This window comes from Anastrepha ludens, chromosome X (assembly GCF_028408465.1).
Source record: "Anastrepha ludens isolate Willacy chromosome X, idAnaLude1.1, whole genome shotgun sequence".
Classification (NCBI taxonomy): Eukaryota; Metazoa; Arthropoda; class Insecta; order Diptera; family Tephritidae; genus Anastrepha; species Anastrepha ludens.
Window position 1 is genome coordinate 41,631,074 of NC_071503.1, and position 21,437 is coordinate 41,652,510.

At 36.7% G+C, this 21,437-nt stretch overlaps 1 pseudogene; it reads right to left on the minus strand.

Moving 5' to 3' along the window:
• Positions 1-13,561: 13,561 nt before the first annotated feature.
• On the minus strand, positions 13,562-21,126 carry LOC128869975 (NADH-ubiquinone oxidoreductase chain 5-like; annotated as a pseudogene).
• Positions 21,127-21,437: the final 311 nt, after the last annotated feature.

Sequence of the window (21,437 nt, forward strand, 5' to 3'; positions counted from 1 at the left end):
TAACCCAGCCCTAATTTGTAAATGGATCATACCAAACAAGAGATCGATTTGGCCGATTTCACTAGGATTATTAGTGAGTTGGGAAAGGAGAGCACGTTTTCTTCGAACAAAAGAATCAGTCAGCTCGTTTTTGGCTTGTTTGCTTTCAATGATTTCAGCATAGATTCGCCAGTCCGGCTTAGGGGGGCAAAAAGCTTCACGCAGCATACGCACAACATCCTCAAAATATTTGGGCTTTGGCTGTACACCGCGCCACCATTCTGCTGCATCACCCTCTAAAATCATGGGCATGCCAGTAATAGCATCCGCGTCACTTATTTTCTCGACAGCTTTAAACGTCCCTACAGCAGCAATGAACTCCTCAACTTTTGTGGAATCGCGTTCACCTGCATAATGAGCAGTACAGTTGCTCAACGAACCACTACGTACATTGTAATGGCCGACAGCTTGCATAAGCTGCTCAAACTGTTCAGGAGTAAACTGAGCCATCTTATTGTTTTGCTTCGCAATTCTTTGGCTTCGGCGATAATAATTATAACTACTCGAGAGGTTTGCCACGATGTTGGGCGCCAATTATAAGGGGGTACACCTTAAAGGTTAAAAGAAAATAGCCTGCTATGTTATATATATATATAAGTATATGTACATACCTATGTGTTAGCAGTAATAGCAGAGAATGTTAATGCAATGAGAAGGAGCAAATGTTAAATGAGCTTTTTTCGAGTACTAATTTGCAGATTCATATTAAGGAATTTTCAAATTCAACTTTCCTCACCAGTGGACGATTGCAGATATTTACCACGCAAGTGGAGGGTTTCTATATTTACTTACCACGCTGGGACAGGAATTCAGATTTTTTCTGCGTTTACCACACTACTAAGGAATTTCATAAGAAGCGAAGCGAATAAATTTGCGATTAAGAAGGCCGCACGGCAGTTAATTTGTGGTGCAGGAGCTAAAGTCGACGAAATTATTGGTTTTGTTTTTCGGCACGTATTTAGTTCAGGTTCAAGTCCTAAAGTCATATTTTTTTTCTTGAACATTTTTTTTTTACAATTCAAACCAGGAAAGTTTGGTAAAATTTTTGAGTTTATTTTAATTAAAATTTCTTTAAAATACTGTTTTTCTGTATTTCATAAATGGAAATTTCTTTTCGGTATAAAATAGTTCATACTGGATATGACCTGATTTTTATATAAATCAATCAAAACAGAAAATATGTACATATGTCTTTAATCTCTTTCATCAAATCCAAATTATATTGATAAGAAAATATCTTTCTAATATGCGTCCAGAAACGTCCAAACGCGCATACACACATCCATATGCATATAATTACGCATACAAACTTTCAACTAACGCAGAATATGTGCATATAAAACTGCGAATCGAATAAATGAGTGATTTAGAAAAGTTCATTAGTAATTGTAGTTTAGCGTAATCTCGAAAGACGTGTCGTGTATGCAGTACATCGTCCCGTATTTGACTCAGGTTCAAGTCCCTTAGGTATTTTTCTTTGTTCGATATTTTTATTTCATTTTTTATATTTGGTTTAATTATAATTGATTTAAAATAGTGTATTCAGCTTTTCTAATACCTGTTTTTTATAAATTTATTTTCTATATAAAATTATTCCTACTTCTTTTGAATTGATTTATATGTAAAACAGCCATAAAGGCAAAGCATATGAATATGCATTCATATATGTATGTATGTATTTAATCTCTTCAGTCAAATCTGAACTACTTACATACACATATTGATGAGAAAATATTTAGTCCAGTCAAAAGAAGATTTAACTTAGTAATTTTAGGAGTATGCGAGTTTATGGTTTTATTATGTAAAGCCCATCACTGTGAACTTAAGTTTGAGTTTTCGGGGTCGGGGGTTTTGTCCCGCGGCCGCCATCTTGGAAATAAGGGTGCAACTGGTTTTTTGCGATTATCTCGTGAATTTCGAAAGTTACGAAAATTTTGTGAAATACTTTTTTGTAGATAATAATATTATCTACAACTTTCATTCAAAACTTTTTATTGTAAAATTAATCATAAAGAAGTTATAAACAAAAATACGCGAAAAATTAAGGGATGAATTTTTTTCAAGCGTAATAACTTTTGTTTTATTGATTTTATGGAAAATATACATCAGAACTTTTTTATAGAGCATTCTTTTGTGAACATTTTTGTCTAAAAGTTTTTTTCGCTATCTTCATTTAATCTTATGATTTTGAGCTGCTAAGCGGAGCAACCAATACATAAGCGAAGCCTATAAGCGTTTACGAATATCAATACGCAATTATATTTATATTTTATTTATCCATCCTAATATCACAGAAAGATTCAATCTGCTCACATACATCCTGCAACCGTATCATTCCTAACGTCCAAGAAGCAAGTGTACTGTCGGTTATGCCACGACCATGGGTCAATCCTCCTGATGTTTTCATCATTCTCATTAGTGTTTGCTCAATTGTTTGATCAGACATTATTCCGCTCCAAAATTTGTTTGTCCGTCTGATAGTAAATCGTCCTTCAGTAGTATAAGAATGGAATTCATGGGCAGGCATTTGTTTATGCAATTCCCTCATGTCCTGAAGATATAAATGAGCGGATTTTGCATATAGGAAATGTCCGCTGGCATGAAAAAAGAGAAGCATTCTTTGAATTGTGTCTAGATGTAAAGACCAATGTCCGGACCGTTCAGCTTCAATAAAATTTTTCATCAACGTCACCATTTTTAAGTATTGGATCCAAAGTTTTGCTGTTGGGCCTTTGGTTTCGAGCGCGTCCAGGGCACCTTCAAATTTATCAGCAACACTTCTCAAAGTCTCAGACTCAGCGGATTCCAATATAGTTGTTCTATCAATATTACAAATTGTATCTTCCATGATGTCTCTGTCGTTATCACTGAAATCAATGGTATCCATTATTTTCTTAGCCAATGAAAGGTATGCTAAGCTGTGGCCTCTTACAGCTTTTGCATATGCGTGACCTGACATGATATTTTGAACACAGTTCTCCGCATAGATGAATTTCAAAGCGTTTTCAAGCCCACTGCCAGACATAATATTTCCTATGGAGCCAAGAAATGACATAAGTAAATGAAAACCTCCTAATCGCAAAACAACTTTAGATAAATCAGTATTTTTATCAGCAGAAGCTACGATGTCACGAGATTTCCAATACTAAGGTTGGTCTAATGTTACGATACAGGTACTCTGATTAGTTGTTTTACATTTATCTATGGCACAAAGAAGGGCTGTTAAAATTGTATCATAGGAAGTTGGAAGTACTGCCACTTCTACGTTGTGTTACTTTGTCTGTTCTTTTATCTGAGTATTATTTATAACAAGCAGCGTGGACTGTAACTTGCGAAACACTAAGTAAAAAATGCTGATGATCGCTTTGACCTTTCGCAGTACTTCTTTCCAGCAGAGTTTTTACTCCTTTGGCTTTAACAGTGAGAGATGTTTTATCATCTTCAATCACTTTTTCACACACAAAACAATTAGACATTTTAACGTAAATCAATAACAACACGTGTTGATACTTCGAGAAACTGTACACTGGCGTTAGCGTAACGTATTAATATTTATTTTATTTATTCTAAGAAATAAAAAAATGATTGAGTGCAAAACTGTAACATTTGTCTTTATTTGCATTATTGCTTGCTACTAGTGTTGTTGTTTTAGATTGACACCAAACCGGTTTGAGAGAAAGATAGTACATACATGCCAATAAAGTTATGCAAAAAAAATATTTGATTCGTTAAAACATGCAAAAAAAATGTGTTGAAATAGAAAGTATTACATTTTGTTACTGTTTTCCTCTTCAGTATATATATATATATATATATATATATAGTAGGTAGGTTTATATACATATATACACAACAGGTCTATCTCAAAGGGGGTATGCAGAATGAATAATCTCGTACAAAATAAGAACGAATGATAATCATGTACGCGCTTCGCTAATGTATTGGTTGCTCCGCTTAGCAGCTCAAAATCATAAGATTAAATGAAGATAGCGAAAAAAACTTTTAGACAAAAATGTTCACAAAAGAATGCTCTATAAAAAAGCTCTGATGTATATTTTCAATAAAATCAATAAAAAAAAGTTATTACGCTTGAAAAAAATGCATCCCTTAATTTTTCGCGTAATTTTGTTTATAACTTTTTTATGATTAGTTTTACAAAAAAAGTTTTGAATGAAAGTTGTAGATAATATTATTATCTACAAAAATTTTCGTAACTTTCGAAATTCACGAGATAATCGCAAAAACCAGTTGCACCCTTATTTCCAAGATGGCGGCAGCGGGACACAACCCCCGACCCCGAAAACTCAAATTTAAGTTCACAGTGATGGGTTTTACATAATAAAACCATAAACTCGCATACTCCTAAACTTACTTAGTTGGCTATTTTTTTTGTCTCTTTTGACTGGACTAATTTTAATATCCATGGATGCATCCAGAAAGCCAAACGCGCATACGCGCATAAGTATATAAATATATATAAATACCTATATACAAACCTTCAACGAACGCAAAATGTATGCATATAAAAAACAAAAACTGCGACCGTCTTCTTGTCCGTCAGTGAAAAGATGGGATATGTGTACCCAATGAGCAAAAAGAATCGGGAAGGTGATGTTGACTGTTTTCTGCGATTGCCAAGGCATAGTCCACCATGCGTACCTTCCATCGGGCCAGACAGTCAATAAAGAATATTATTTATCCGTTTTGAAGCCTTTGAGAGATGCTGTACGTTGCAAACGGCCGGAAATGTGAGCAAACAATTCTTGGATTTTGCGAGATAATAACGCGCCATCGCACTGATCAAAGAGAGTACGACGAAGGAGCTGAAGGCCATGTCGGCCTGCCGGGGGTGTTTGGAGGACTGGGTTAAACGTTGGCACATGTGTGTTGCTTCAGACGGGTCATATTTTGAAGGAGATAATATAAATTTGCCTGAAATTTAACTCTGTTATGTTTTATTTAAACATTCCCGGTACTTTTTGATCATAGGGTATATATATGCGGCTTTGCGGACAGAAATGTGTGATTCGCTGGATTTGTTCAAGGAATCTAAGTCGCATTAACTCGCGACTGTCGAACAGTTAGAAGACATATTTACATACATATAAGGGTGCATACATACATACGGAGCCGCGGCCACTCGACATGACAAAAATTCAAGATTTATCAAATATTGGCAAATAATTCCACGCGAAATATTCCAATATTGACTATTTTCGAATGGTCGCGAAAATTGGCATATGGGCGGCTCGTTTTATGAATGAAATTGAAATATGAGCTCGAACTTATGAATGAACTTTTTGTTTTTGTTCTAAATTGTTCAGCGCCGTCGCTGATAGAATCATGGTCGCTGCGACTGCGTCTACGAATGTATTTTGTTTTTGTAGTCGCTAGGCTTAGATTTTAGCTTTGGGCGACATGCGCATGTGATGTATGTGTCTTTGTTGTGTTCTAGAACATTTTAGAATGTGTGGTGGCAAAGCGGCTATCGCGTTGCGCTTGCTGTTGCTTTTGCGTCTATCAAAGTATTGTGTTTTTGTAAGTACAATATTAGGAATATCGACTGATGAAAGACAAAAGTACACGGAAGCAAGAAGGGAGCGCTGTGCTTGCGCATATATGCATGAATGTATGAACGTGCATGGATGTAGTAACATACAGTAAGCGTCAAAATGATAGCACAATCACAAATAAACTAAAACTTGCTTCAATATGTTTGTATTCCTTTTGTTATTCTTTTTGTTTTGTCCCATGTGTCCACTTGCTCATTTTGAGCGGCATAGCGGTAAATATTTATTAGTTAAACTACCGTTATCTGAAAAATGTGTGAAATCTGTGCGTCAAAATGATAGCACATTTGCACAAAATAATTCGTAGTTATTGATGGACAGTCGTTAAATGTGGACAATAATTTTGTTTCGCAAAAAAACGTGTTTATTTTGTACAATAATAAAAAAAAAATAACACGTACTGATAACAATGGGGCGAGGAGCGCAGCTTAACAGTGCAGAAGTGAAAGTGGCTCTAAATTTGCATAAAAACAAAGCAAAAATAAGTGAAATTGCAAAACCATTAAATAGAAGCCGTAAAGTAATTTCAAATTTATTAAAAGATCCCGAGAATTATGGAAAAGCTCATTCCGGAGGCCGCCCAAAATCAATTACGACTAGACAAGAGCGAGCGATTTTGCGTGTTGCATCCAATTCTGACCCCACTGCCAAGAAAATTGCAGAAGCTGCTGGTGTTGAAACACGTGTACGTAATGTACAAAGATTTTTGCAAAAATCTTAAACTATCCAACGCAAAAAACTTCAAAGGAAGCCACCACTAACAGCGACGCATCGGCAAGAAAGGTTACAATTTGCAGAAGAGCACATAAAGTGGAATAAACGTTGGCGGCGTGTTATGTTCACTGATGAAAAAAAGTTCAATTTAGATGGACCGGATGGTTGGGCTTACTATTACCACGACTTGCGGGAGGAGCCTAAGGTTTTGAGCCGTCGCCAACATGGAGGAGGATGTGTCATGATATGGGCCGGGATTGGTTATCGCGGAAGAAGTGAAATTAAATTTGTACCTTCAAGAATGAACACCAGAGACTACATAAATCTGATTGGCAACGAAGTGGTAAACCGTGGTCATCATGTTACAAAAGGTTCCCTAATTTTCCAGCAGGATAACGCAGCTGTGCATACAGCAAAAATTTTAAAACAATTTTTCAACGAAAAAAACATTAATATTTTGAAGTGGCCCTCCCGATCTCCTGACCTAAACATAATTGAAAATTGTTGGGAATCTCTTGCGAGAAAGGTTTACTCCGAAAATCGTCAGTATGATAGTATTGACGAACTTAAAAGCAGCATTTTAGCACAGTGGGACGAGATTCCGCAAAAGTATATTAAGAAACTATTTAAATCACTTCCAAATCGCTTGACTGAAGTCATAAAGAAAAATGGAGGGTCCACTCATTATAAGAATAAGTTTTTTTCTTTATTTATTATTGTTATGTGTTTAAAACTCACTGATTCCATAAATGTGCTATATTTTTGACGCAGTACGAAAATAATTTTTTTCACTTTAATGAAGAGCTACTAATTTTGGTTGTCCATAATCACTATTTTTATATATATTATTACATATATATTGGAACTGTATGAATCTAAATTTATCATTCGTAACATATGTAAAAGTAAAACTAAAAAATTAAATGTGCTATAATTTTGACGCTGACTGTATGAATACAATTATTTTGTAGGAAGTTTAGAAGGCAAGTAGCTATATATGTAATATATGCTATATATGTATATATGATAGGACATAAAGTGGGTATATATACATACATAGAGCAGAATTGTTTTTGCACTTATAAGGAAGAAACTCATTCACTAGTGCGTATGTGTATTTGATTTCTTGTAAGAATGTGATGGGCTGTGACATGTGTACATATGTACATAAGTCAAGGTTATTTGGGCATACTTGCATATGTGATATGATGTTCTTGCGCTTGTGCATTATTGTTTTTCATATACAAATGTACATACATACATATGTATGTAAATGCTGTCGAATACATAAACTATAAATTGACATACAATATAAAATAAGTGTTGATTTATCTTAAACCGTTTTATTTTTCGAATGCAAATACCTCCTATTGATATGTATATACCTACATATTATGTATATTGTCAGATACCATCATTTATGTTCATATAGAGTATACGTTCATTTATGAATGTATGAAATGAAAAACTTCATGAATTACTTTCAGAATTTATTAAAACTTATTCGCGTCGCGCGCATACATACATATGTACGTAGACATCCCAAACCTTTTGTTCACAACGCATACGAAGAAATAACGCACCGCCCATTTTTCCTCGCCACATGTTAGACTCGATTTCAATTCCCGGCGCAAACTTTTTTTTATAAATTTTTTTTTTTTAAATTCGTTTTTTTTTTTAATGTAATTGAAAAAAAAAATATGTAACAAATTTTACGTATTCGCTTATTATGTCAAAAATACGAAAATATTTAAAATTTAATTGGGTTAATGTCGAGGTGAGAAATGTGTTGTGTGTTGAGGTGAAATATGTGTGGTGTTTCTAATTTTTGTGTGGGCAAAAGTCAGTGAGGTGTCTATAAACTCGGTGTGCTAAATTTCCTTACTACAAATCTTTCAAGTCTCAATTGTACTAAAAAAAGCTCACAGTAACATTTGCACCTTCTCATTGCATTAACATTCTCTGATAATAGTACACGTGTAGAATGTAATGCTAATCTCTATTCACAGTGTTGCCATTGCTACAAAAGTAATACATACTTAATGCTAAATTATACGTATGCTACAATACTTAATGCTAAATTATACACGTGTAGAATGTTATGCTAATCTCTATTCACAGTCTTGCCATTGCTACAAAAGTAATACATACTTAATGCTAAATTATACGTATGCTACATACTTAATTAAAATATATCTTCACGTAAGGGATTATCCAATTAATAAAAACTGTACGAAATTAATAATATAGTCGTCAAGTTAGAAACTTACTATGAAAGCAGATTGCTCCTTTTTTTGCTGTATTGTATCTATGTTTACGTATACGAGGTGTGTTCAAAAAATAAGGTAAATTTTCAAATTTTGTGGACTAGGTGCATTCGAATTTCGATTATTATTTTTTTATTTTTGCTTATTTATGTTCAAGGGTGTAGCAATATAGCATGTTTAGTTTGATTGTGAAAAGCATAAATAAGACAAGTGTTTTGCGTGTTCGGCGATTTTCTGCCCTTTCGGTCTTGGCTCTCCTGGACTCTTCCATTGGTAAGATTAGTTTCGATGTTATAACCATATACCCATGATTCGTCACTAGTTATGACCCTCTTAAGCAAACCTGGAGCATCGATGACATCATTCATCAATTCCTGAGCCATGCTCATGCATGGTTTTGGTCAAAGTTCAGCAATTTTGGAATGAAATTCGCTACCACATGCTTCATGACCAAAATTTCCGAAAAGACCGACGCCCTCAGCAACTTCTCTAATTGTTATTCAACGATTTTCTATAACAATTTTCTTAACTTTCTCAGCATTTTCATCGGTTGTTGATGCGCTGGGGCGTCTAGAGCGAGCGTCGTCATTCACATCTTCTTGTCCTTTTGTGAAAAGCTTATACCACTTGTCAGAGTACTCTCACGGTATGCCATTGTCAAAATTTCAATTGTTTTTGAGCATTTAATTCCATTGATCCATTTTTTCGATTGCAGAAAATCGCCGAACATGCAGAGCCCTTGTCTTTTTCATGCCTTTCACAAACAAACTAAACATTCTATATGAACATATCTTCGAAACGAGTGGACGAACATTAAAAAAAAAATAATCGAAAGTCGAATACACGTAGCCCGCGAAATTTTATAATTCATCTTATTTTTGAACAGACCTCGTATATTTTGCTGTGCGCCCGGCGCAGAACTTGCTTGGCTGCGTCGGACAAAGTCTTCTTCGAGGGAACAAATACATTATTTTATCGTCCGAAATATATACGTATTTGGATTGTTGAAATGCTTCAGAAAAGAAACAAAACATTTTTAAACCTCATTTCAGACTTAATTGCATCGAATATATAAGAGCTAGGAAAAGGAAAAAAACAGTCCCGAATATGAAGGATTCAGGATAGTTTAGCTCACAAAATATATTTATCAATTATCAGCCTCTTAATTCCGAATTCTTCTGGTTCAGATTTAAACAAATTTCATAATTTTTACCATTTCGCATTTTTGTCCTTATAAATACATAGATATGTAAGTATGTACAAGGTGCGCCATCTTTTATTTTGGTATCAAAACATTGAAAAACTTTGAAAAAAAACACTGATTTGTATAAGTGAGGTATTTTTATTTGGTTTTGTTATTTACAATTTATTAAAACAATTTTTTGAAAACAATATCAATCAAGTGGCCACCTCTATTAGCAATCACAAACTGGTATTTTTTTCTGCGTTTATCATCACCTTGTCAAACATTTCGGGTTTTATAGCGTCGATTTCGGCACGAATGTTTGCCTTTAGTTGGTCAATAGTCTGCGGACTGGGTATTGAAAAAGAGACCCAGTAAGAAAAGGAAGGCTGATTTATCACCGAAATTATTACCTGAAGCTCTAGGGCCTACTATCTCGAGGGATCTACCCAACGCGCTCGGCGATCAACCAGAAAAGAGGTCCACGGCCCCCACCAATAATGATATCGAAAGAATGCGAATACCAAAAAATCTATAGTATTGCCAAAAACGCGACAAAAAAATTTCTCTATTAAACTTCTCAACAATAACGTATACAAAATTAACGCATCAGACTCCAATGAATATAGAAAATTAACAAAAACGTCAACTACCATGAATCTTTCATGGTACTCATACGAAAATAAGCAATCTCTACCTATTAAAGTGATGGTGAAAAATTTACATCACTCAAACGATGCAAAAACAATAGTCGCTGATCTGCAAGAACAAGGATTAAAGCCACAAACGCCATCAATAAATTAAAGTGGAAATCAAAAGAACCTTTAGATATGTTTCTTCTCACCTTTGATGAAAGTGAAAGCATTAAAAAAATATATGAAATAAAAACTATTCTGCACTCCGTAATTAAGATTGAGGCTGTGAAACAATCGAAACTAATTCTTCAATGTAAATCATGCCAGTCTTATGGTCATATGCAAAATTATTGCGGCAAACAGCCAAGGTGCGTCAAATGCACTGGAAAACACAAAACAATTGATTGCAATAAGCCTGAAGAAGTACAACCAAATTGCTGCAACTGGGGTGAAGCTCATCCAGCTAGCTGTAGAGGCTGTGTTGTTGCTAAGAAGTTGCAAAAGATACGCGATTAGAGATCCGGTAACAAAAAAAACGATATCAAAAATAAAGATATTAATGCAAAAAAACCAGCTATAAAACCCACAGAAAACAATCCAAAAATATCTGCACGTAATCTCACTCTTCAAAAAACTGAATCAATAACTAATGGACCAACATACTGCCAAATAGTAAAAGGGAATGATCATTCGGAAGATACAAATATTTTGCATCAAGTCCTAGAAAAACTAACAAAACAAAATGAGTTCACACTAGCACTTGAAAAGCCGCTATGCCCAATGACCAATCTTTTTCAAATTATGTTATGGAATGCAAATGGCTTACTGAAACATCAAAATGATCTTGAAATAATCCTCAGTTTTGAAAAAATCGACATCTGTTTGATTTTGGAAACTCATTTTACCAAGGAATCGTATTTTAGTTTACCAAATTTTGTGACATACCATACAATACATCCAAATAACTGCGCACGTGGAGGTGCTGCAATCATTATAAAAAAAAGCATAAAACATTTTGAAGACTCTCTACAAATGAATTTCAAGCGATAACCATTTCGATTAATTGCGGTAAAAATTTATCAATAACAGCAGTCTATAGCCCTCCAAGACATAAGATCACGTGTGATCAATACCTGCGGCTAATCAATAACCATAAACATGGATTCATAATGGGCGGGGATTTTAACGCTAAGCATACCCATTGGGGGTCGAGAATTATCACAACAAAAGGCAGAGAATTATACAAGGCGCTCCAAATTACTGGATGCAGCACACTTTCTACTGGAGCACCAACGTATTGGCCAACAGATCCACAGAAGATTCCTGACCTTATAGACTTCTTCACAACCAGAAGTTTTTCTTCATAATATATGCGCATAGAAAGTGGACTAGATTTAAACTCGGACCATTCTGCAATATACTTAACAATACATAAAAGTGTAATTACCATGGAACCACAATTTACACTAACGAATAAATTCACTGACTGGGATTACTTTAGAAAGATACTGTCGGATGATAAAGACAATCCAGAAATAAATAGTAATGAGGCTCTTGACGATGAAGTATTGAACTTGTCAAACAGCACACAACACGTAGCGTGGCGCAGTACCCCAGTTATAAGAACTATCTCAGCGGGACATAAGTACACTAGAGAAATAAAAGAAATGGTTAGAGAAAAACGCAAAGCACGCCGACGATGGCAGCTATCCAGATCCCCACCTGATAAAATTACTTTAAATAAAATAACAAAAGAACTCTCTAAAAAGATAAAGGCTTTTAAAATCCGCTCTCATAGTGACTACCTAAAAGGGCTAACGAATGAACACAGCACCGATTACTCACTTTGGAAATGCGCGAAAAGATTTTCACAACCAGCTATACAATATCCACCAATAATAAAAACAGATACCACATGGGCAGAAACCAATTTAGAGAAAGCTAATACCTTATCTGAATACCTTGAAAATATCTTCAAGCCATTCGACGTATCAAGAGCGGCTGAAATGGAATCATGTTACCTCAACGATCACGACGGAATTCCTTCAGTAATGGACTCTGAATTATGTGATGAAATAAAAAAATAAAATCCAAAAAGGCACCTGGCTTTGACCTCATCACCTAATCACTCTAATTAAATTAACCAAAATTATGAATGCTATCTTCAGATTGAAACTCATCAACAATTGAATTTCTGCAACGAAAATTTCCGGAACGTGTAGTGGGAAAAAGAGGCGACATCGACTGGCCCCCATATCACTTCACTTAACCCATTCCGGAAATTTTCGTTGCAGAAATTCAATTGTTGTATTGGCAGTGTGGCATTGTGCACCGTCTTGTTGAAACCAGTAACCGTCTAAACCTTTATCAGGCATTTGCGGGCAGACATTATGAGCCAGCATCTATCGATAACGGTTCCCATCGACCGTTTCGTTTTCTCAGTAAAAATATGGTCCAATGATGATTTTGGCACAAATGCCGGCCCAAAATAGTTCATTTCAGGTCATGCAATGGCGTTTCATGGATCTCGTGTGGATTCTTAAGTCCTTAAATGCGGCATTTTGTTTATTCACGCTGCCAGAGAGGTTAAAATGTGCCTCGTCAGTCATTAAAATTTGCTTCCAAAACTGGGTTCAGTGTCAACCATTCGAGTGACTGTTTGGCCTTATTCCAAGCGACGAGAATGGTCTGTCGGCAATATTCTTTGTGCCAATTGCACTTTATACGGAAACGAATTTAAATTATCCTTTAAAATGCGCCGCATTGTGGTTCCACTGACGCCAAAATGCTGAGCGCGACGACAATACGACCCTGTTGGCTTCTGGGCAACACTCTCCCTCACTGCTTCAACAAGTTCATTGGAACGTCTTGGTCGTTGATGAACGGCAGGTAGACGATCTTCTACTGTCCCATGCTCAAAAAAATTCGACACCAAACGACGAATAGTATTGTCAGACGGAGCCTGTTTGCCGCGATACTTTTTTCGATATGCGCGTTGAGTTAGAACAATAGAACGACTGTTTTCGATGTATAGCGTCACTATTTCAGCGTATTGTTTCGGTGCAAAGCAATCCATAGTTTAAATTGTACTGAATTGACGTAAAGGAAACAATTAACTGAGAAATCTCTTCACTAAAAGTTAATAGTAGGGAATTAATTAATATGGCTGCCGGAGAGAAATGAGAGGAAGAGAGCGACACGCAAGTGTGATTTGTATGCATGTTTACATATTAGATTTGTTTCCGCGAAATTGTTTATAAATATATATTGTAATATATAATGAATTATAGCCCCGGCACAAGTTAATAATAGAGCCTTAAATAAAACATGACTTGTTAAATGAAAAAAAGCTAATTTATGAACCCCTATAGATAAAATTGCGTGGAACCCGCAGGGCAACCGACGCAGAGGATACCGCCAAACACATGGAGACCGATGATAGAGATCAAAACGGAAATGACGAATAAAACATGGAACAAAATTGAATTACTGGCGCAAAATCGGGACCACTGGAAACAATTTGTCGAGGCCCTATGTTCCATAAAAGAAAAAAAGAATCAAATATATAGGTATACATAGATACAATTTTTATTATTAACCCAATCGACTTAAAGTAAATATAGCACAAATTTTCTTCAAATCAAGTTGAAAATTAATCCACCCATAAATATAGTTAACCCAAATATCAAAAGTTATATTTGTCCTATTCCAGAACCACACAATAAAATATTAAACCGAATTAATAAATATGTAGATATCAGTAGTTACAAGTGTAGAAAAATGAACTAATACAGAAACAAGAGTAAGAAAACCGAATGCAGTAGGTAGTCAAGATGAAAATGCCATTTGAGTTTTATTTGCCATAACAGCTAGTATAACTAATCCTCCAATAATTTGAGTTTCTGTTCTGTTTTCCGTCATTTCTAAATAAAAAATATAATTTCCACTTCCATAATTTAATATTCACGCAATATCTACTAAAAAAGCAACATCACCTATTCGATTTGATAATGCAGTTAATATTCTAGCATTATGAGGCTTTACATGTTGAAAATAAATTACTAAACAATAAGAAACAAATCCTAGTCCCCACCCTAATAAAATACTAATTAAATTAAAGTCTTCACCTCAGCGATTCACGAGGTAAACCGAACAATAGAGAACTCTCTAAAGAACAAACATTATAACATGGCGGCATTCTTGGATATGGCGGTCTTTACCAATGTTAATACAGATGCCATCCAAAACAGAACTTATCTTTTACCGCTTTATGCCTTTTACCACCATTTAAATGAAGCGGGACGCTGGAAAGTAAAACCTTATGGTCATGCCAGTCTATTATTGCGACAAACTCATATAACCTCGGTGAGGACAGACTTCATCGTCCCGACGGCAATATTCAATAGGAATTTTGCCACTCTCTTTCCATCTAAGGAAGAATGGAATAAGGGATTCTCTCAAAACAACTTCGACACTACAGTCTATACAGATGGCAGTAAAATGGATGGTGGATATAATAGCTCCAACGGTATATATTCTGATAGACTTGGAATTCAAAAATCTATGCGTCTCCCTAATACCAGCAGTGTCTTCCAGGCGGAAGTACTGGGAATTGGGGAAGCTTTTAGGCTACTAATCACAGACTCTTGTAAGGGCAATATCGCTATTCTTTCGGATAGCAAAGCTGCAATCCAGGCACCGGATTCGGCTACAACAACCTCTAAAGTGGTGGAGCAAGGCAGGAATAGCCTAATAACCTTGAGTGAAAGCCATAAAGTAACCTTAATTTGGGTCCCTAGACACCGGAATATTGAAGGTAACGAAAAAGCCGACGAACTGGCAAGAGGGGGATTTGCCATGAATAACGTTCTTGCAGTACCGGTATTCACACTATTAGGTGCAGTCAAGAATGCAATCTCCCTAGAATTCCTTCGAATCGCAGATTGATGGAGAGACCAGACGAAATGCAAAATCAGCAGGAACAAGCAATCGACGACATTGACAAACATGAATCCACGGGACGCCAATACGGTAGTCATAACATGGCTCCTGGTCTATAGGAGAACAAGCAGCCAAAATGGGCATACCTCTCAACACATACTGTCGTAGTTGTCAACAACCGGAGAAAAAGGAAACAATCTTCCATTTCCTCTGTGAATGCTCTGCCCTATGGAAGGACAGAATATTAACCCTGGGGAAACCGCTGTTCAAGAGTCTCGAGCAACTGTCTGGCTTAGACGTCAACAGCCTATTAAGGTTCCCAAAGCGCACAGACTGCATATTGAAATTCTAATTTGAAAAGGTCGAGCCAAGGAGCACCAGCAGATTTGGTGGCTACTAAAACACTCAGGCTAAAAAGCTCATTGTATTTGAAGCTCTCGAAAGAGGGTGGATAGTCAAGGAAGGAAGGAGAAAAGGATCAGAGAAAGAGAAGAAAGAAAATAATAGAGACAGAGATAGAAATAGTTAGTCCTAGGAGAATTTTCCAGATTCTTTGGCAAATCTTCAAATATCGTCCAGTTTTGGAGAACGAATATTACTCATTCTCACGACATCGGAACCTAAAACTCGTAGCGGTGCTCTAGAAAAGGCAGGACACTCACAGAGAAAGTGCTCAGTGCTATCCGCCTCCTCCAAGCATGACAGGCATACCGGGTCCTCGATGATTCCAATGTCTTTCCTTCTAAGTAGTAGAAAGTTTAACAGTTTTCTGTTCGGACTTATCACAAAACACTTTGTAGTTCTGTAGCGTTCTAGACCGGACCATCGCTCTTTATGCAAATTGCCAACATAATCGCTGATTCAATTCATATTCCTGTGGAACTGACTCCGATTAATGGCTCTGGCCCTTCTGGGGGAACCGCTGGTCCCCGGTTGGCCAATTCATCGGCAATTTCGTTTCCTAGAACATCGGAGTGTTCTGGAGCCCATATAAGTACAAGCCTCTTTTATCTTGGGACAGAATGAAACTTCTTACATTCCTGAACATTCTTTGAGGTTTGCTTCGCGTTCTCCAGAGCTTTCAGTGCAGCCTAACTGTCACTGGAAACTCCAATCTGTTTCCTGCTCCATCTCCTCTCGATTATCCATTCGGCTACTTTAAGGATGGCAAAAACTTTCGTTTGGAATACAGTTGCCGTTTCCCCCACAGCATAGTGATACTTATTACTTTCGTTTAAGTACCATCCGGCTCCAGACCCTATTTCATTCTTGGACCCATCGGTAAAGCAAATATCCGTCAAACTTCCTGCATGCATTCTGGGTTGCTCCATTGCCCACGCAATGGAAATCTGACATCAACTTTCCTTCCGAATGATACTGTGGGTATCAAGTCGTCGTTAGGTGCCAAAAACAGAGGATACTGCTCAGATAGCATCTTAAGGATTTCTCTGTGTCCCGAGGTCCGAAACTATATTTATGGAGTCTACACATTGCTTTTATTGCTTCCTGTTGTATCTTAAGGTTCAGGGGGAGCAAATCAACCATCACATTAAGGGCATCACCAGTGGTTGTACTCATGGCTGCATAAACATACACTTTTTTGCAGCCTGTGTAGTTGCCGGATTGTGGACTTAACCATGCTTCGTCGCCACCAGACCACAGAGGCGTAAGTGATGATTGGTCTGATAAGTGCTGTGTATATCCATAGAACCACAGCAGGTTTCATACCCCAGGTTTTGCCAAAGGCTCTACGGCATTGCTGAAAAATCCTTAATACGCGATTCACCTTTAGTGAAACGTCTGTCTCCCAAGTTAGCTTCTTATCCAGTGTTTGAAAAATTAAGTCCATTCAATTTCCGTGTTCTCGTAAACAAGTCTATGAGTGTTTTCTTCGACTTAACGGAAAGACCTTGTCTCATGTACCAGTCATCGATTTTGTCAAGAATTCTCTGCCCTTTCGTGCAAGGCTTCCTTAGGGACTTATCCGATGTTAACCAAGTGCAAGACAGGCTGTGAAGATCCTTTTCAGAGCCTCAATCAGCCTGTCTCCTCCTTTTTGAAGCATTGCTGGATATCTTCCGTCAGGTCCAGGGGACTTAATATTTTCAATGGAAGATAAGGAAAACCGCATCGATAATTTTGTTACTACCCGACTAGCAATATACTAACTGTACCTAGAGGTTCCAAAGTCGCTACCGCTATTGTTCAGCCACTCTCTACTTCAGGGAGAGTTCCACTACCCGGAAAATGGGTTTCGAGTAGAGCATTAAACGTTTCCGATTTGGAAATGGTGTATGAACCACCAGGTTTTCGAATGGAATCCAGCCTGACTGAGCGGTCTAAATGAAGGACCTTACAAAGTCTCGCTGTTTCCCTAATTTCTTCGACATTACTGCCAAAATTTCTATTGGATGCAGGTTTGGCTTTCCATTCGGTTTCTTATATTCTCTCTGTCTAAGTCGATGATTGGCCCAGTTCTCTTCTGTTTGGATCTTTAAGGCCTTATTAAGAGGTTTCTGGACCGTACACGAAGCTTCGACAGTTCAGGGTTCCACCAAGGAACCGCTTTCCTTGTCTACTTCGCCTGAGTGGGCACAGCTCCTCAAAGCAATTTATTAAAGTACCTTTTAATTTCTCAGTAGCATCTTCAGTAGCGGCCGCCGTAGCCGAATCGATTGGTGCATGATTATCATTCGGAATTCACAGAGAGAACGTTAGTTCGAATCTCGGTGAAACACCAAAATTAAGAAAAACATTTTCCAATAGCGGTCGCCCCTCGGCAGGCAATGGCATACCCCCGAGTGTATTTCTGCCATGGAAAAGCTCCACATTAAAATATCTGCCGCTCGGAGTCGGCTTAAAACTGTAGGTCCCTCCATTTGTGGAACAACATCAAGACGCACTCCACAAATAGGAGGAGGAGCTCGGCCAAACACCTAACAGAAGTGTACGCGCCAATTATTTATTTTTTTTTTTATGAAAATTGCGCGAAATTGTATGTATGCAAGTTTATATATTTTAGCATAGGGCATATGTACATTAGGCTTATATGAAAATTGCGCCAAATATTAGAATATAATATGCTTATGCTAAAATGCATGCATGCATGAAATAGAAAGTAGAGAAGGGATTTATTTATTTAAAACAAGTTGCGCACTTTCTCATTATTTTATTTATTTATAAAAAACTTTTGAATTTGGGCAATTAATTTTAGGCCAAGTAAAGGGTGGTTAAGTTTCAAGGGCCGGTGTTGATTTTGAATAAAATACAATTTTTTTTGGAAATTGTTGTCATTTCTCTTTATTATGATAATATTGGTAAGGGTCAATGGCGTATGAAACAAAATATCGGTCAAATGGCGGCTGCGGCCTCAGCGGCATACCTCCATCCGATAGTCCAAATTTTCGATGACGCTGAGGCATAATGGAGGTTCTATGCCGTTAATGTGCCAAATTATCTCATCCTTTAGCTGTTGAATTGTTGCTGTCTTATCGATGTATACCTTTTCTTTCAAATAACTCCAAAAAAAAGTCCAACGGTGTCGTCGTCGTTTAGGTGTAGTTCACAATCAACATCAACTTAAATTTTGTAAAAATAAAAATATAAATTTTAATTAGGCCATGATGATGTTCCACCGAACAATTGGACCGAAAAAAAAGAAAAAACGGAGCTGCTGTATCGAGAGCTGCGTGCGTAAGGATAAAGTTAAAATTTGTGGGTTTCCTGGGGACGAAGAGACCCGTGAGAATTGGGCCTTGCAACGTTCAAGTGTCAAGCACTGACAGGGTTTTTATTTGCCAACGCCATTTTGAACCCACATTGGTTACAAAATATAAACTTTTGAAAGGGGATTTTCCTTGTTTTAATTTAGAGGCAGTTAATAGAAGTTGCACGCCTAGTGCTGGTTCTGATTGGGTTTGCCCGCCCGTCACTGCAACCTATAGTAGGGTAGTTAAGCAAGTAGAAGAAGATTTAACTCTGGAAGAGTTTCAGAAATACTCGATATTAGAGGAAAACAGGCAGACTAGTTATAGCAATCAGATCTGCGTGGACTTAGAAACCACAGCCATTCGCAGAGCAACGCGGCCATGGCACTGCAAGCTTTAAGGTCATTAGGAAGTTGTTTGATATTGATCAAAAGAATTCCAATTTTAAATTTGGCCAAAATTGACGGAGGCTCATATTTACTCAAGCATTTTCGAAAAAATTAGCGTTTCACGTGCAACACAAGTATTGAGCAATTCGGCAGCGTCCGGTATTGACATGATGTGTAGTCAAAATTTATTTGGTAACGACGAAAGCTTGATAAATTTTGCCAAGTCCACGCAGATATTTGTTACAGAAATGAATGATTTTTTGATGAACTCGACGCAAAGCATTTCCAGTCAACAAATCCATTAAGGTCTCCTCTGAAGAGAGTTGATAGGGACAAAGTTGAAAGACTACTAAGTTCTTTAGTCCCATGTCTACAATGCGTACATATTCCTCTATTAAATGTATCCAACGCTTCCGTACTACAGTAAAATCGATGCTCGAAATGTGCGAGGAGCTTTTTCAACAGCATCAAAATTTAAAATTTATTTTCCTTGGAATGTTAAACCAAGACTGTCTAGAAAATTTCTTTTATCGGGTCCGAGCTAGTCAGGGTATTAATACTCATCCCACAGCACACGAAGTGCAGTACATAGTAGCGCGATTGATATCTATGAAAATTTTACGACAGCGGTTCGAAAACAAAGGCAATAATTGCGAGGATGGTGATGATATTAATTTAGGGGCGATTACCCAAAACTTCACAAGAGATTCAGCGCACATTCATAGACACAGAATTGTATGTACAGTAACCTTCAAATATGTACAATAACCTTCAAATATGTAAGTTAATATTTTACGTTTCGATTTTAATTTTTAAAAAGGACAATCGGACTATTGTCCGATTCATTTGTCTTTATTCGTTTAAGCTCGACTTAAGATTAATTACATTATGTTTCTTACTTCTACATTACACCTATTTCGACCATCAATATGCTGACTGTTGTTGACTCATTATTGTTGCTGATCGATACATTTACTAATTTGATATAAATGTTCGTGGAATGCTGATGCAGCGTCAGCGGTTATAACGAATTCACCGGATGTATTATCGGTGCCACTAATCCATGGGGTTATTGTCCAATTCGAGGTGTTGTAAGGTGTGGTGTTAACTCCTCCCCTCTTAAGTATGATTGTCCTCGATCATTAATAGAAGGGTAAGTCGTTGAATTTTACGTATGTTGGAATGTCACTTTCTTGTGGCGGGCTTCCTGCTTTAGGCTTTGATACTTCTTTCTCGATGTATTGTATCTTTATTGATATTTCTTTAGCAAAATGAATATCGCTATGGTTATCACGGATGTTATGGATATTAAGCCTCCGATGGATAGTGTTACCTTTTTGAGAGAATTTATTCTATGTGTGTTGTTTATATGTAAGTCCTTTAGGGACTCGAGCGAAAGTATCTCGATATGGTCCTTCTCTAATGGAGTTGGCTGTAATATTGCTGGGATAGATGTAATTGGCATTACTTCTATATTACTATATTCTTTGTTGTTGATTCTAATGGTAGCGTTGTAAAATATTACAACATGGGTCCGGTTTATCCCCTGTGCCATTTTATCGGCTTCTATTTTACCGCTGAATTTATTGAGTAGAATTACGCCTTTGTTTATTTTTTCTATTGTTGGTACGAGTATGTGGTGGTCATTGGTGGTATTACACGTAGAATTTAAGCTATTCATTATTCTAGATATACATAAATCATTACTAATATATATGACATCTGCTTCTTTGCAAATCATTAAATCATTGCAAGTTTCACATTTATTTTTGATACCATACAATTAATCTTTTCCTTTTGGAGTTTCTTTGTATTTTGTTTCAATTATAATATTATTCATTTTCTTAACAGGTCTTACAATTATGCCTTTGAATGTTTCACTTAATGTTAGGGGTATTTTAATAATATAAATGATTTTCATATCTTTACTCAAAACGTTTATTTTTGCTAATCTTAGTGCATCTTCGGCACTCGTAAATGGAACATTTTCCC